This window comes from Schistocerca americana, chromosome X, assembly GCF_021461395.2.
Source record: "Schistocerca americana isolate TAMUIC-IGC-003095 chromosome X, iqSchAmer2.1, whole genome shotgun sequence".
NCBI lineage: Eukaryota > Metazoa > Arthropoda > Insecta > Orthoptera > Acrididae > Schistocerca > Schistocerca americana.
In genome coordinates this window covers 598099178-598114935 of record NC_060130.1, presented here as the reverse complement: position 1 = coordinate 598114935, position 15758 = coordinate 598099178, and the positions used below count along the sequence as shown (strand labels likewise).

Sequence of the window (15758 nt, the reverse complement as noted above, 5' to 3'; positions counted from 1 at the left end):
CGGACTCGAACCCGGGATGTCCTGCTTACCTGGTAGACGCTCTATCCATCTGAGACACCGAAGGAACAGAGGATAGGGTGGCTGCAGGGACTTATCCCTTGCACGCTCCCTGTGAGACCCACAATTCCAACTTAATGTCCACACACTACATTCGTAGTGCCCCTGCCCATTACACTCATGTGTGTGTGGACATTAAGTTGGAAATGTGGGTCTCACGGGGAGCGTGCAAGGGTTAAGTCCGTGTAGTCGCTCTATCCTCTGTGCCCTCGGTGGCTCAGATGGATAGAGCGTCTGCCATGCAAGCAGGAGATTCCGGGTTCGAGTCTCGGTCGGGGCACGCATTTTCAACTGTCCCTGTCGATGTACATCAACGCCTCTCGACAGCTTAAGGTTCAGAATGGTTCAAATGGCTCTGAGCACTATGGGACTTAACTTCTAAGGTCATCAGTCTCCTAGAACTTAGAACTACTTAAACCTAACTAACCTAAGGACATCACACACACCCATGCCCGAGGCAGTATTCGAACCTGCGACCTTAGCGATCGCGTGGTTCCAGACTGTAGCGCCTAGAACCGCTCGGCCGGCACAGCTTAAGGTCTTGATTTAATTATAATTTCATTCTAGAGAGCTGCATGGTCACCGATGGTATCTGTGCATGTCCGAAAGTTCAAAGAGGTTAATGTACATACAGGAACATATAGATAATCATTTTTTTCCTCCATCGCTATGTGTGTGTGAAACAGGAACAAAAATCGATAGTACTGTTACAATGTACCCCCCCCCCCCCACCCTTCATGCAATGTATAGTGGCTTGCAGAATATGTGTTTACGTGTAGGCCATTGGCAGACGATGCTGTTTTCTAGGAGGACTGCAATACCAATAAGCTGTAGCGATTTACAGGAAGACCTGCAGGGAATTGGCGATTGGAGCTGAACATAACAAATGTAAAATAATGTATATAAACAGGCATCCGAACCAACCTAGAGTGTAATGCCCACATAAGACAAATAGTAGAAAAATGGGAGCCAAGCAGATTGGAATATTGTCCACGAAAGAAGTGGCTTACAAAACACTTGTTCGATCATTTTTTTAATATTTCACATCAGTCTGCGACCCTTCCTAGGTCAGACGAATAGAAAATGTAGACTAGATCCAATGATGGGTTATGTGCTTTGTCAACGGAACGTTTTGTCGACGCACGATGCTGAACAAACTACCGTGGCTGTTGCTGCAAGAAATGCGTCGCGTATACTGGAGAAGTTTATTGTTGCAAAAATCGGAAGAAATATGCTGTGGGTAATATATTATTCCTCCTCCATATGTCTCACGAAATGACAACAATGCATCGTAAAGTGGATACATTCTTGACGTAGCATAAAATCTGTGTTACACAACTGGCTTTCGATGCAGCCATGATATACTGCATATGGGAAAGCTGTATGGAGCGTGCAGTGTTATAGTATACACGTTCTGTTTAGTTAGGAATTCTCAAGCAGTTGTGTGGTATTAACTACACCTACGTTCTAAAAAGCGTTTCTTTGCTGGAAATATCATGGAGGATTAAGAGGCCCAGTTATAGCAATGAAGTGAATTGAAAACGGATTGCCCACTAACTACTTACAGTGCTCAGGTTGGACACCACCTTCGAGCTAGCAGCCGGCATGTAGAGACAAATGTTATCTGTTCTCCAGCATTGGAGTGGGGGCTTAAATGCTTATGCACAAATGTTCACCACAAACAAGGCTGGTTTATGGTTGTTACAGCGAGAGCATACCGCTTTGTAGGTGTCCCGATATTTTGATCATACAGTATATTCAGAACGCAAATCAAACTAAAAGCAGCTACAAGGGAAACAATTCCATGCAATACACTGCTTCAATAAGTTTTGTAGTTAGAAATGGCTTTGTTGTACTTTATTCTGTGACTATCGCCCTTAATTTAGATGCTGCCTTGGATGGAGCTGTCGACTAAAACAATGGGCTGTCTGTTCTTGCTATTGCTGGGTGGAGTGAGGCGAGATATTTTATTCATGTAGTGTGTGTCTGCTGGGAGTGAGTACTCCCAAGTGCGAATTTACACTGGCTATTATATAGTAGTGCTCGTTGTCGAAAACAAGGGGTGCAACACAGGACTGTCATGACATTGTGCACTTAGAATATACACTACTGACCACGGGAGAAACTCTCCCACATTTTTGTTGTTTATAATAAAGGTGCTGTGAATCGAATGAAACTACATGGTTTCAGAGATCTTTTCAAATCTCAGACATCTGTGACGTATACATGCAGACTGAAGCGATGAATGAAAATTTGTACCAAGGTGAGGATTCGAATCCAGGTCTCCTGATAAGTAGGCTGACGTCATTACTTTAGTCTGCATATATACATTATAGATATCTGAGACCTGGAAATGTCTCCGGAACCATATAGTTTCATCTAATTTGAGCACCTATGGGTGGGATTCAGGCAGGGCGTTTCGTTCGATACCAAGGTGATATTCCAATACAGTTGGAGAGACTCTGCAGTGCTGCTCGAGTTTAGAGAGAATACCAAGTAGGCTGCAGCATGAATCGGAATTTGGATGGAGGAGGGAGACGTGTTATGGTAGTCCACGCAGTTGTTCAAAATGGCTCTAAGCACTATGGGACTTAACATCTTTGGTCATCAGTCCCCTAGAACTTAGAACTACTTAAACCTAACTAACCTAAGGACATCACACACATCCATGCCCGAGGCAGGATTCGAACATGTGACCGTAGCGGTCACGCGGTTCCAGACTGCTGGGCCTAGAACCGCACGGCCACAACGGCCGGCCACGCAGTTGTGCAACGCCACTGTGCCAGAGGGTGACGTATTGGCTAGCACATCTCCCTAGTGAGCAGAAGACACGGCCTTGGTACAAATTTGCATTCGTCGCTTCGATCTGCGTATATTCAAGGGTGTTGTTGTTTTTTGTGTCTTATGCCAGTGGCGGTCGTGGTGGTGGTGGTGGTGGCGGCGGCGTTGGTGACAGCATGAGTGTGGAAAATTGTTTAAAAAGATGGAATACTGGCCGTCCGCAGTGGCCGAGCGGTTTTAGGCACTACAGTCTGGAACCGCGCGACCGCTACGGTCGCAGGTTCGAATCCTGCCTCGGGCATGGATGTGTTTGATGTCCTTAGGTTAGTTAGGTTTAAGTAGTTCTAAGTTCTAGGGGAGTGATGACCACAGCAGTTAAGTCCCATAGTGCTCAGAGCCATTTGAACCATTTGAACCATGCAATACTAGTGTAATTTTATTTATCAAGAGCGTATATGTTAAATAAATCACTGTGGTTGTTGTTAAGCATTAAATTTCTTGTATTATGTGTATATTATGTGTGTCTTTGGATGACGATCTTGATAAGCGGGTGTTTGGAAAACTGGCAGGAAATCGTCTAAATTGCAGCAAATTGTCCCAAAAAGTGTAACTAAGTGCCCCAAAACTGTAAATATAGAAATGGAAGGTGGTCAGTGGTCGGGGTGCTAGAGAAAATCGGCAAAATTGCAATAAATTACCCCTAAACTTTAACTAATAGCCTTAAAACAGTAAAAACTTGACAGAAGCTCTCCTGTATACCTGGTATGCAGGAGAGCTTCTGTGAAGTTTGAAAGGTAGGAGACGAGGCACTGGCGGAATTAAAGCTGTGAGGACGGCTCCTGAGTCGTGCTTGGGTAGCTGAGATGGTAGAGCACTTGCCCGCGAAAGGAAAAGCTCGCGAGTTCGAGTCTCGCCAGGAAGTTTCATCTCAGCACACTGCGCTGCAGAGTGAAAATCTCATTCAAGATTGTGGATATATCGAAACACGTGATCTTTGTCTAAACTCCCAATACCAGTCTGTGGTTATCCAATGGGAACACGAGTACGCCAGGAGCGGAATTTCTTTGCTTAAATAGAATGGATTGGTGATGGTTGTTTCTTTTTTTTTGTGTGTACCCTTGAACTACCTTTGTGTGCTTGTTTTAATGCGGTATCCCATCCTGTTTCCTATTCTTTGTTTCCTATTCTTTGAAAATCACCTTTTGTGCTAATTGAACACCCTCTGAGTAAAATTTTCTTAATTACTTCGCAATAGTAAATAAGGCACCAGCTTTGAGGCAGACTTAGCATGTGTTATACGTTTTATTGAACATTGACGAATTTTAAAATAAATATCGAAGTTTAGACTTACTTTATTTTTCTTTAATTTATTTTTCCCCATCATCTAATTACTTAAAATAATAAAATTACAAAAAAATGAGCTGATAGTGTGGGTGGCTGTTCCACAGATTTAAAAGTTCATAACAGTAGTAAAAATTTGTAAGTCACCCACGCATGCTTTCCACCCTAGGTTCGGAAGGTTTTAAAAGCACTGGGTTCATTATACATGGCGACCCTGCTTTTTGATTCCGCTAGACCTTGGAATTGCTGATATGTTGGATTGCGTAGGATGTACTAATCTAAATTTTTTTCAGCGCTCAAACAACTTCTGCGTTGTTTCTGAGCAAACTTTAGAAAGACTCACGACGTTGTTGAGCGGCGTTGTTGTGTTGTTGATTTTTTCTATAATTACGCGTCTTATATGTACGTACTTTGCTTGTAATTTGCACTGACTGGATGGAGGATATATAATCTTTTTTTTTTTCGCGTATGACAAATTGCGTACTTGGTTGTGTTAAAGGTGTACGTTTGGTGTGACTTGTAATTTTGGGGGGATATATATATTGTAAAATACGGTTTCGCGCAGCGAGTTTAAGTAGAGAAAATAGAGACGCGTAACCAATCTAAGAGTACACGGCGCAACAACTTAAGTAACATGGAACAGGGGGATAATTTAGTTTCTGACACTGACGCGGCGGAAGGATCTAAAAATACAATGGGGAGTACTTCGCATGTTATACAAGCGAACGAACAATTAATGAACCAGATTTCAGCTGTGCTGCCACGATTCTAAACTTAGAAAGTGCGCATACGGCTCCTCCAGCCGGGACTGAAAATCAAAACATTACGAACGGGGTCACAGCTAAGCCAGAAATTAGTTTTCCTCCAAGCAACCAAATTGATTTGGCAGAGATCATGAAAGTCTCGATGCGACAACTAGGTGAGAAATTGACGCAGCAGGCAGAAAAAGTAGATATGTCATTGCGAGAAAATAAAGAATCTTTCGATAATTCGATGCGAGAACTAGACGGGAAACTGCCGCAGCAGACAGAAAAAGTAAGTAAGTCGATGTGGAAACTGTCGGATAATGTCTCAAGGGAATTAAAAAAATCTGGCAGTTGAGATAAAAAAGGATATTATGATAGAAATAGGGAGTAAATTCGACCAAATCGATCAGCGTCTGGACGCTTTAGAAGCGAGTAAGCTGAGCCGCGATGAGGACGTGAAAGAGAGAGAGGGACAGCTGCTCGGGAAATTCCACGAGCTAGAAACGTGACCACGTGCAGGTGTTATCTAAGATTGAGGATGCTGGGACGCATTGTCCCGAGTCCATTAGCAGGGAGATGACAAACAATAGACATGCTATTCTCGTCCTTGAACAGGAGATGGAACAGCTGAAGCAAACTGGGGCGGACGAAAATAAGCAAATACGAGATGAAATCGCTAAATTAGTGGATATCGTAGGGACGATTACGATCGCAGAATGCGATGCCAAGACAACACCGATAGCGGCTGCAGAGACCAAAGAGGTGCGTTCGCTATTAAAATTTCAAAAGGAGACACAGAAATGTCACAGGCGAACTGCAAGAACGCGTGGCCCATCTGGAAAGACGGCTTGGGTGTGGCAAAGAAGTAAGCACCAGCACTAAAAAGAATCGTCCGGACAATACAGATAGGGACTCCGGCCACGACAAGGAATATGACGACAGGAAAGAATGTGCTTCAAGGGGCAGAAAAGGAAGAAGTAGGAACTTTCGGGAGCCGTCTCCCCGGGAGGAAATGCGGGGGCTTGACTTTAAACACTTCTTAACGGTGAGGAAATTCGAAATATCTAGTAATTCTCCAAAAGGGATAAACCCAAGGGCATAGCTAGACCAATTTCAATTTTTTCTTCTCCCCGACTGGGCAAGTTCCCATAAGATTGAAAACATGTGTGGGTACCTACAAGGCGAACCGGCAATACGCATGAGATCCGCAGCGCGACATTGCAACTCAACAAGAGAGTTTCAACAAGCGTTTCTGTCCGCTTGCTGGTCGGAAGCGGCACATGATAGGGTGAAGCACAGCATAATTATGCTTCCAAACTTAAATCAGTCCGGTTTCGGCAGTCCTGCACGTTTGTTTGACCACATGCTGCAGTCGAATCAATTCCTTTATGACCCGTACGGACCCGCGGAGTTAATTCGAATATGCGTCAAAAACTGCCGATGCATTTGCGCCACACCATCCTTGCGGGACGATGCAAGGATGACATGGAAGCCTTTAAAACATTACTTCAGGAGTTGGAATACGATACCAGTGAATGCCCACCTAATCAGGCTCAAGACTATTACGGGGCACGGCAGCGCGACAGCAGTCGCGGGCGAAGTAGGAACCAACGCCCTGACTGGTCAACGCGGCATGACCAGAATAATGATCGGCACCGACCGTATAGAAACTGGAGAAATGGACAAGGAAACAGGAGAACCAACGGCAATGAACGAGAACGCGGGCACTATCGTGGATGAAATAGCTATGGGAACCACAAACGGTACCATGGTGAACAGGGTGGAAATAGAAACGCAGCTGGTGCGCCACCCGAAGTAGAAACTAGATCGGCTAATCCATGGCACGACCAAGCAAACAGGAAAGAGCAAAACCAACAATGACAAGCGGTGAGTGCAGAAGGCGCTCAATCAGAACAAACGATCGAAAGTGCAAATGATTATGTAGGGTTTATAGAGAGGGAAGACATTAGAAAAGATTTGTTGCAAGAGACTTCCAGTGCTAGAATTCCGGCAGTAAATCCAGTCGTGACAGTTTCAATAAAGGAAATATGTCTAGGAGCCCCTTCTCGATTGTTAGCGAGGCAGCACTTCGAAAATGCGAGGGGACGGGGATTTGGCCCATTTTTCAAGTGCGAGGAATGAAGGTGAGGGGCGCAATCTACGGTAAGAGCGTAGAAATGCGAAGGCAGACTCGGCTAAATTTTACTTGCCAGGGAAGAGATTTTGAGTATAATTCTTTTACTCTCCCAATGATGAATGTGGCAATGATTTTAGGAAATGACTTCATGAATGCCCACTATGCATTAATTGATGTGGGTGGAGGAATAATGACAGTTCAAGTTGGCGATCGCCCCATTGGTGTAGTGCTTGACGAATGTACAGTATATTACGCGCCGAGTCGGAAATTAGCTGCCTCTGATTTCTAGCTCACACCGAGTCGCAACCTGAACTGGAGCTACTTGTTAACTATGTAAGTGGGTCGGGTTCTACGGCTGGCCAGCATGGGAGAGATGTTTTTGCTGATGTACTGAGACGAAGCATCGCTGGTGTTAGAACCATGGACAGTGAAAGAGAGAAATTATATTGCTAACTAAAGAATCACGAGTGGGTATTTTCAGAGACTCCTGGGGCGATAAAGGGATTTACCTAAATAAATAAATAAGATGTTGGAACAATGGATAATTGAGCGGGCAGTAAGCTCGGACAACTCACCCCTACTTGTCGTACCAAAACGCGACAGCCCGGTTCGTTTGGTATTAGACTCTAGAGAGATAGACACAGTTATTATGTCAGAAATGGACAGGGCTGAGAGCCTTGAGGAACTTTTACAACGTTTCCATGGGGTAAGGGTACTACTTGACCTGAGATAGAGTTTTTGGCAGATCGTTCTGCACTCGTCTTGCAGGCTATATATGGCATTCCTGTGCAATGGAAATTGTTTCCAATTTCGGCGTCTCCCATTCGGATTGAACGTCTCATCAGCTGCTTTTATAACAGGATTGAACAGCATTCTGCCTGATGATTTACAGCAGCGAGTGACAATTTACGTGGACGACATCTTAATTGTGGAAAAGTCGTGGTCGGACCATAATGACGTCCTGAACAGACTGATGGATGTTTTCGAGAAGGCAGGTGTAACTGTTAACCTAGAAAAGTCACAGTTCGGACGCGAGAACACCAAATTCTTAGGGCATATCGTCTCGGCAAATGGAATACAGCCTGACCCTGAGAAAATTGCGGCGATAGCGGGCTGTGCAATGCCAACGAGTAAAAAATAGTTGAGAGCATTTTTAGGCCTGTGTAATTTTTATAAGCAGTTTATGAATTTTAGTGTGCTTGGTACACCTCGTCTATGTGCATTAACAGGGAAGAACGCCTTATGGGTCTGGGACCAGGAGGGACAGAACGAATTTTGTAAATTGAAAAAGGCGTTGGTAGAGGCACCTAGCCTCGTGCATCCCGACCTGACAAATGAATTCTGTTTAATGACGGACAGTTCCTTGTCTGGACTGGGTGCGGTTCTGTTTCAAACTGATGGAGGTGATGACCCTACCTCTTGGAAGACGATCTCGTTTGGGAGCAGGGTGCTCTCCCGATGTGAAAAAAATTATTCAGTTACTGAGCTCGAGGCACTCGCGATGGTATGGGCATTCACGAAATTTATGTATTTCCTATTTGGGAGGACTACCAGGGTGTAAACTGACCATCGTGCACTCCAATTTCATATGAGCACAAAAATTACGCACGGGAGATTAGGACACTGGGCACTATACCTACAGGAAGGTAATTTTACTGTAGAATACATTCCTGGACAGAAAAATATAATTGCAGACGCTCTGTCACGCGTTCCTGTAGGCCTGGTTCACAAGGATGACCGAGCGAGGTGGCGCAGTGGTTAGCACACTGGACTCGCAATCGGGAGGACGACGGTTCAATCCCGTCTCCGGCCATCCTGATTTAGGTTTTCCGTGATTTCCCTAAATCGCTTCGCCCGCATCTCGTGGTCGTGCGGTAGCGTTCTCGCTTCCCACACCCGGGTTCCCGGGTTCGATTCCCGGCGGGGTCAGGGATTTTCTCTGCCTCGTGATGGCTGGGTGTTGTGTGCTGTCCTTAGGTTAGTTAGGTTTAAGTAGTTCTAAGTTCTAGGGGACTGATGACCATAGATGTTAAGTCCCATAGTGCTCAGAGCCATTTGAACCATTTGAACCTAAATCGCTTCAGGCAAATGCCGGGATGGTTCCTTTGAAAGGGCACGGCCGATTTCCTTCCCCATCCTTCCCTCACCCGAGCTTGCGCTCCGTCTCTAACGACCTCGTTGTCGACGGGACGTTAAACACTAATATCCTCCTCCTCACAAGGATGAAGGGGAACCCGGCGAAAATACTTTCAGCATCTTATACCTATAGAATGTTGCGTTCGAGAACTTTGTTACCGCCTCTCTGGGTAACATGGCGGACGAACAGGATAAGGACGAAATACTGAAAGATATAAAAGAGAAGTGGCATGATAAGGAGATGTGGCGATACGCCAGTACCACCTGGTGCGGAACAGAATCCTGTTCAAGAAACGAGCCCCGGACGACTCCAGATGGCTGTTGACGATTCCGGAAGAACTCGTAAACAAAATCATATGGTATGTACATTTCAGCTATGGGCTCTTTGGGGCACAGAAATATGTTGAGAAGCTGAAGGAAACGTGCTATTTTAACAGCATATTCCGGCGCAATCGTCGTGTGTGGACACCATTGCATCCGATCTTACCAAACAAACTTGGTGACCTGGCGGCCGTGGATCTATTTGGGCCATTAGCACGGTCTAGAGTAGGATTTGCATGTTTTTGTAGCGGTGGAGCTAACCTCCAAGTTTGTATGCTTGACCCCATTGAGACGAGCCACAGGAAAGGCAGTGGCAACTGCATTCTCAAAACAGTATATACATGAAGTTGGGCCTGTGAAAAGGGTTGTCTCAGATAATAGACCACAATTTAGATCGAGATACTGGCAGCGGATGCTTTAGAAAAGGAGAATCAAACCTATTTATATTTCTCTGTTTCATTCCAGTTCGAACACCAGTGAGCGTATTATGCGAGAATTAGAGAAATTATGTAGATTATACTGTAGTCGTGACCACCGATCGTGGGTCACACACTTAAAGACATTCCAGAATATACTAAATGAGTTACCTAATACGTCAACAAGGCTTCCGCCAGTCACTGTGCTGAAAAACAAGGAGCCCCCAAGCAAACTCAAGGACGTGGTGCCCTGGCCACCAGAACCGAGACTACGGCGTGCCGCTATTGTGGACCTAGCATTACGCAACATCAAGAGTGCTGCAGAAGCAAAAGTTAAGGCGTACAAGAAAAACGTGAGGAAGATAGTGTTTCATGTGGGACAAAATATTCTAATTAGATCATAAAAGTTGTCTAATAAAAGGTCAGGTGTGTGTAAGAATTTTTTTAATCTTTTTAACGGTCCATTTCGGGTAAGGAGGATCCCCCATGAAAATGCAATTGAAGCTGAAACCCTTCGATCAAAGAAATCGAAAGGGCTTCATCATGTATCAAATGTGAAGCCATACATTGAGTAAGTAGGACCATGATGAGAAAGAATTTTTTAGGTTTAAATTTTTAATATGCAATTAGAATAATATGTTTGTTCCAATACAGTGATGAAGATTCCAGAATGAGATTTTCACTCTGCAGCGGAGTGTGCGCTGATATGAAACTTCCTGGCAGATTAAAACTGTGTGCCCGACCAAAACTCGAACTCGGGACCTTTGCCTTTCGCGGGCAAGTGCTCCACCATCTGAGCTACCGAAGCACGACTCACGGCCGGTACTCACAGCTTTACTTCTGCCAGTATCTCGTCTCCTACCTTCCAAACTTTACAGAAGCTCTCCTGCGAACGCTGTGAGTACCGGGCGTGAGTCGTGCTTCGGTAGCTCAGATGGTACAGTGATGAAGATGTTTGTTTGTGACTATTTGAAGTGCTGTTTATGGGTTTTGTGGATTGAATTGAGTCCCTCCTGAGTGGAGGAAGATCTGAATTTGATTAACTCACATTATAAAACTCAGTGGAATGTCCGATCTGTGGATATTATGGGCCTGGCAAACTCATGTCCCCAGCTGTTAGTAGCCTTGTTTCCGATTTTCTGTTTTCAGTGCTACTATCTACCTATCACTATTCTCTGTCTGCCGGTATAAATGAGGATCTCTTACTATAGTATGCGTGCTATATGAGCGCTGATGTGCTAATATTGATGATAGATTTTTTTTTTTGCTTATGGCTGGATACGTAAAGTGCTGTCTGTGGATTTCGTCTGTAGATTGATTCCCTTCAAGGTGAAAGAAGAATTGTAGTTTGTGTAATTTAAGTAGCCTTCAAGTATTGTTGTGGTAATCAAACGACGAGCAGTTTTCTAGCAAATGGAGATTGGAACAGAAATATGGGTCTTTTTGTAGTCTTCATTAATGTTGAGCCATAGCCTGGAAGATTATTCTGCGTTAATTGGTGTCCAAGAAAGCTGACGTTTATGTGTTTTGCTGATGATGTGAGCATTACAGTTTATCGTTTTCGCTGGTGCGGGATGCACTGCAGACTATATGTATTGAATTTAAGAAATTTCCCTCTTGAAGATAGAGGAGGATTAAATAATTTTGATTATGGGAATGAAGCAAAGCTTGGTTTAATGTATTAAGGGTGAAGCAAAACATTTGTCATTCAAACTACAGGAGGATTCGGATCTTTTGTGTCAGTCGTAAGTTCATTAGGATGTTAAGATTAAATCGTTTTACAGAATAGAGGAGACCACAATTCTGCCATTAATGAGAAATGAATCCAGCATAACCATCACAGGTGTAATAACTGATTTGGAATCGAATGGTAACTTAAAGAAGTCAAACGAAGTGGAAGCAAAACGGGTCATAAAATGTTGTATAACCTGTATGATGAAAATATTTCTACCTTTCTCAGTCATCTGTGTGATTAATTGTAATGAGGTAAGTTTAGGTGAAATTTCTTACTGTTTTCCCTATAAACATATGAGTGTGGTAAAAGTATAATTGTGAGTCTCTTATCAGGTGTGTCAACTGGTATAAATGTTTTTACGTGTAAATAACCATTGTTCTTTTTACTATGCGTGTTTAAGGAAAGTTCCTCCATATTTACACTACTGGCCATTAAAATTGCTACACCAAGAAGAAATGCAGGTGATAAACGGGTATTCATTGGACAAATATATTATACTAGAACTGACATGTGATTACATTTTCACGCAATTTGGGTGCGTAGATCCTGAGAAATCAGTACCCAGATCAACCACCTCTGGCCGTAATAACGGCCTTGATACGCCTGGGCATTGAGTCAAACAGGGCTTGGATGGCGTGTACAGGTACAGCTGCCCATGCAGCTTCAACACGATACCACAGTTCATTAAGAGTAGTGACTGGCGTATTGTGACGAGCCAGTTGCTCGGCCACCATTGACCAGACGATTTCAATTGGTGAGAGATCTGGAGAATCTGCTGGCCAGGGCAGCAGTCGAACATTTTCTATATCCTGAAAGGCCCGTACAGGACCTGGAACATGCAGTCGTGCATTATCCTGCTGAAATGTAGGGTTTCGCAGGGATCGAATGAAGGTTAGAGCCACCGATCGTAACACATCTGAAATGCAACGTCCACTGTTCAAAGTGCCGTCAATACGAACAAGAGGTGACCGAGACCTGTAACCAATGGCACCCCATACCATCACGCCGGGCGATACGCCAGTATGGCGATGACGAATACATGCTTCCAATGTGCGAGCACTGCGATGTCGCCAAACACGGATGCAACCATCATGATGCTGTAAACAGAACCTGGATTCATCCGAAAAAATGACGTTTTGACATTCGTGCACCCAGTTTCGTCGTTGAGTACACCACTGCAGGCGCTCCTGTCTGTGATGCAGCGTCAAGGGTAACCGCAGCCATGGTCTCCAAGCTGATAGTCCATGCTGCTGCAAACGTCGTCGAACTGTTCGTGCAGATGGTTGTTGTCTTGCAAACTCCCCATCTGTTGACTCAGGGATCGAGACGTGGCTGCACGATCCGTAACAGCAATGCGGATAAGATACCTGTCATCTCGACTGCTGGTGATACGAGGCCGTTAGGATCCAGTACGGCGTTCCGTATTACCCTCCTGAACCCACCGATTCCATATTCTGCTAACAGTCATTGGATCTCGACCAACGTGAGTAGCAATGACGCGATACGATAAACCGCAATCGCGATAGGCTACAATCCGACCTTTATCAAAGTCGGAAACGTGGTGGTACGTATTTCTCCTCCTTCCACGAGGCATCACAACAACGTTTCACGAGGCAACGCCGGTCAACTGCTGTTTGTGTATGAGAAATCGTTTGGAAACTTTCCTCATGTCAGCATGTTGTAGGTGTCGCCAACGGCGCCAGCCTTGTGCGAATGCTCTGAAAAGCTAATAATTTGCATATCACAGCATCTTCTTCCTGTCGGTTAAATTTCGCGTCTGTAGCACGTCATCTTTGTGGTGTAGCAATTTTAATGTATCATGTGACAACACATATGCCGCGAGCATCAAGGAGAGGCCGAATTAAGGACAATGTAGTAGTGTTCTAAAAAATAATAATAATAATTTTAAAACACTGTGTTGAAGTAGCATGTTGGATTAACTAGTAGTGGATTGAATTAAAATTCTGAGTAATTCATGTGTATGGGTAGTTAGTAGAATAGACAACATGTGTGCATGTGTCTGTGTAAATAACATGTGAACCCTATGCTGTCCTGATCTATCCTTGCACAAGGCATAATCCTATTTATTTTAGTGAATAAATAATTAGTGTCTCATTTATTAAAATGGAACTGGAGTGTTTGAGTCGCGCCACATTAGTGATGTGGATTTACATAATTTTATATTGTCAATTCATTTAACTTTTATTTACGAATTTGTCTCACTTTTATTCTTAAAAAATGTGACAAACAGTACTAAGCGGTATAATGTTTGGCGTTTTGTAATCACATAACTATGATGAACAATTTCTGTGAATGCAGTTGAGAAGGAGAAGCGAACCAGCTGACTCTTACGAGACAGGGGGTGCAGCCTGACGAGGAATTAGCCGCAAACATATGGATTTCCCAGCGGGACACGCTGCCAGCCATGCCATTTCTGGACCGCGCTCGACAACAAATGGTTCAAATGGCTCTGAGCACTATGGGACTTAACGTCTGAGGTCATCAGTCCCCTAGACTTAAAACTACTTAAACCTAACTAACCTAAGGACATCACACACATCCATGCCCGAGGCAGGATTCGAACCTGCGACCATAGCGGTCACGCGGTTCCAGGCTGAAGCGCCTAGAACCACTCGGACGCTCGACAACAAAAGAAGGGTGCCGGGAACAAATTTCCCTTACACCTGCAGCTAATGATCGGCCTCTGTGGGGCTGATGACCTGAGACGGCGAGCAGTAGGTCGTGCAGAAATCCATATGCCGGCAGATCACCACGCAGACGCGGCCATGACAAGACGGCCGCAGCAGGTGAGCAAAAGATTGGTACTGTCACAGACCGATAATGAGTGGAAAATCGGCCGGAAAGTGGACGCGCACGACTAGGCTAACCGTCAAAGAGCACTCATAACAGCGGTGAAACGACAGAAGACTGGTGATAAAGGGGCGGGCAGCCCTTTGACAGGTATCGTCTCCAGGAACTTACAGACGTCAACGGTGCCTGTTAACATTTCTGCCGGATGCCTACTGTCAAGCGGCAGTAAACCCTTGGTCGATGTTCTCTGCTTCCACACAAAGAGCCTTTAAGTGCCATCCTTGCGCAGGAATATCAAAACCGGCGAGTCGAAACACGTGATCTTCGTATATCGAAACATGCGATCTTCGTCTAAACTCCCAATACCAGTCTGTGGTTGTTGTTGTTGTTGTTGTTGTGGTCTTCAGTCCTGAGACTGGTTTGATGCAGCTCTCCATGCTACTCTATCCTGTGCAAGCTTCTTCATCTCCCAGTACGTACTGCAGCCTACATCCTTCTGAATCTGCTTAGTGTATTCATCTCTTGGTCTCCCTCTACGATTTTTACCCTCCACTCTGCCCTCCAATACTAAATTGGTGATACCTCGATGCCTCAGAACATGTCCTACCAACCGATCCCTTCTTCTAGTCAAGTTGTGCCAGAAACTCCTCTTCTCCCCAATTCTATTCAATACCTCCTCATTAGTTATGTGATCTATCCATCTAATCTTCAGCATTCTTCTGCAGCACCACATTTCGAAAGCTTCTATTCTCTTCTTGTCCAAACTACACTCCTGGAAATGGAAAAAAGAACACATTGACACCGGTGTGTCAGACCCACCATACTTGCTCCGGACACTGCGAGAGGGCTGTACAAGCAATGATCACACGCACGGCACAGCGGACACACCAGGAACCGCGGTGTTGGCTGTCGAATGGCGCTAGCTGCGCAGCATTTGTGCACCGCCGCCGTCGGTGTCAGCCAGTTTGCCGTGGCATACGGAGCTCCATCGCAGTCTTTAACACTGGTAGTATCCCGCGACAGCGTGGACGTGAACCGTATGTGCAGTTGACGGACTTTGAGCGAGGGCGTATAGTGGGCATGCGGGTGGCCGGGTGGACGTACCGCCGAATTGCTCAACACGTGGGGCGTGAGGTCTCCACAGTACATCGATGTTGTCGCCAGTGGTCGGCGGAAGGTGCACGTGCCCGTCGACCTGGGACCGGAACGCAGCGACGCACGGATGCACGCCAAGACCGTAGGATCCTACGCAGTGCCGTAGGGGACCGCACCGCCAC

General features: G+C 45.1%; 1 non-coding gene across 1 annotated transcript; it reads left to right on the top strand.

The window, feature by feature from the left end:
* The first annotated feature begins 262 nt into the window (after positions 1-262).
* On the top strand, positions 263-337 carry Trnaa-ugc. Its single transcript has one exon. It is a non-coding gene; the product is annotated as a tRNA-Ala (tRNA).
* Positions 338-15758: the final 15421 nt, after the last annotated feature.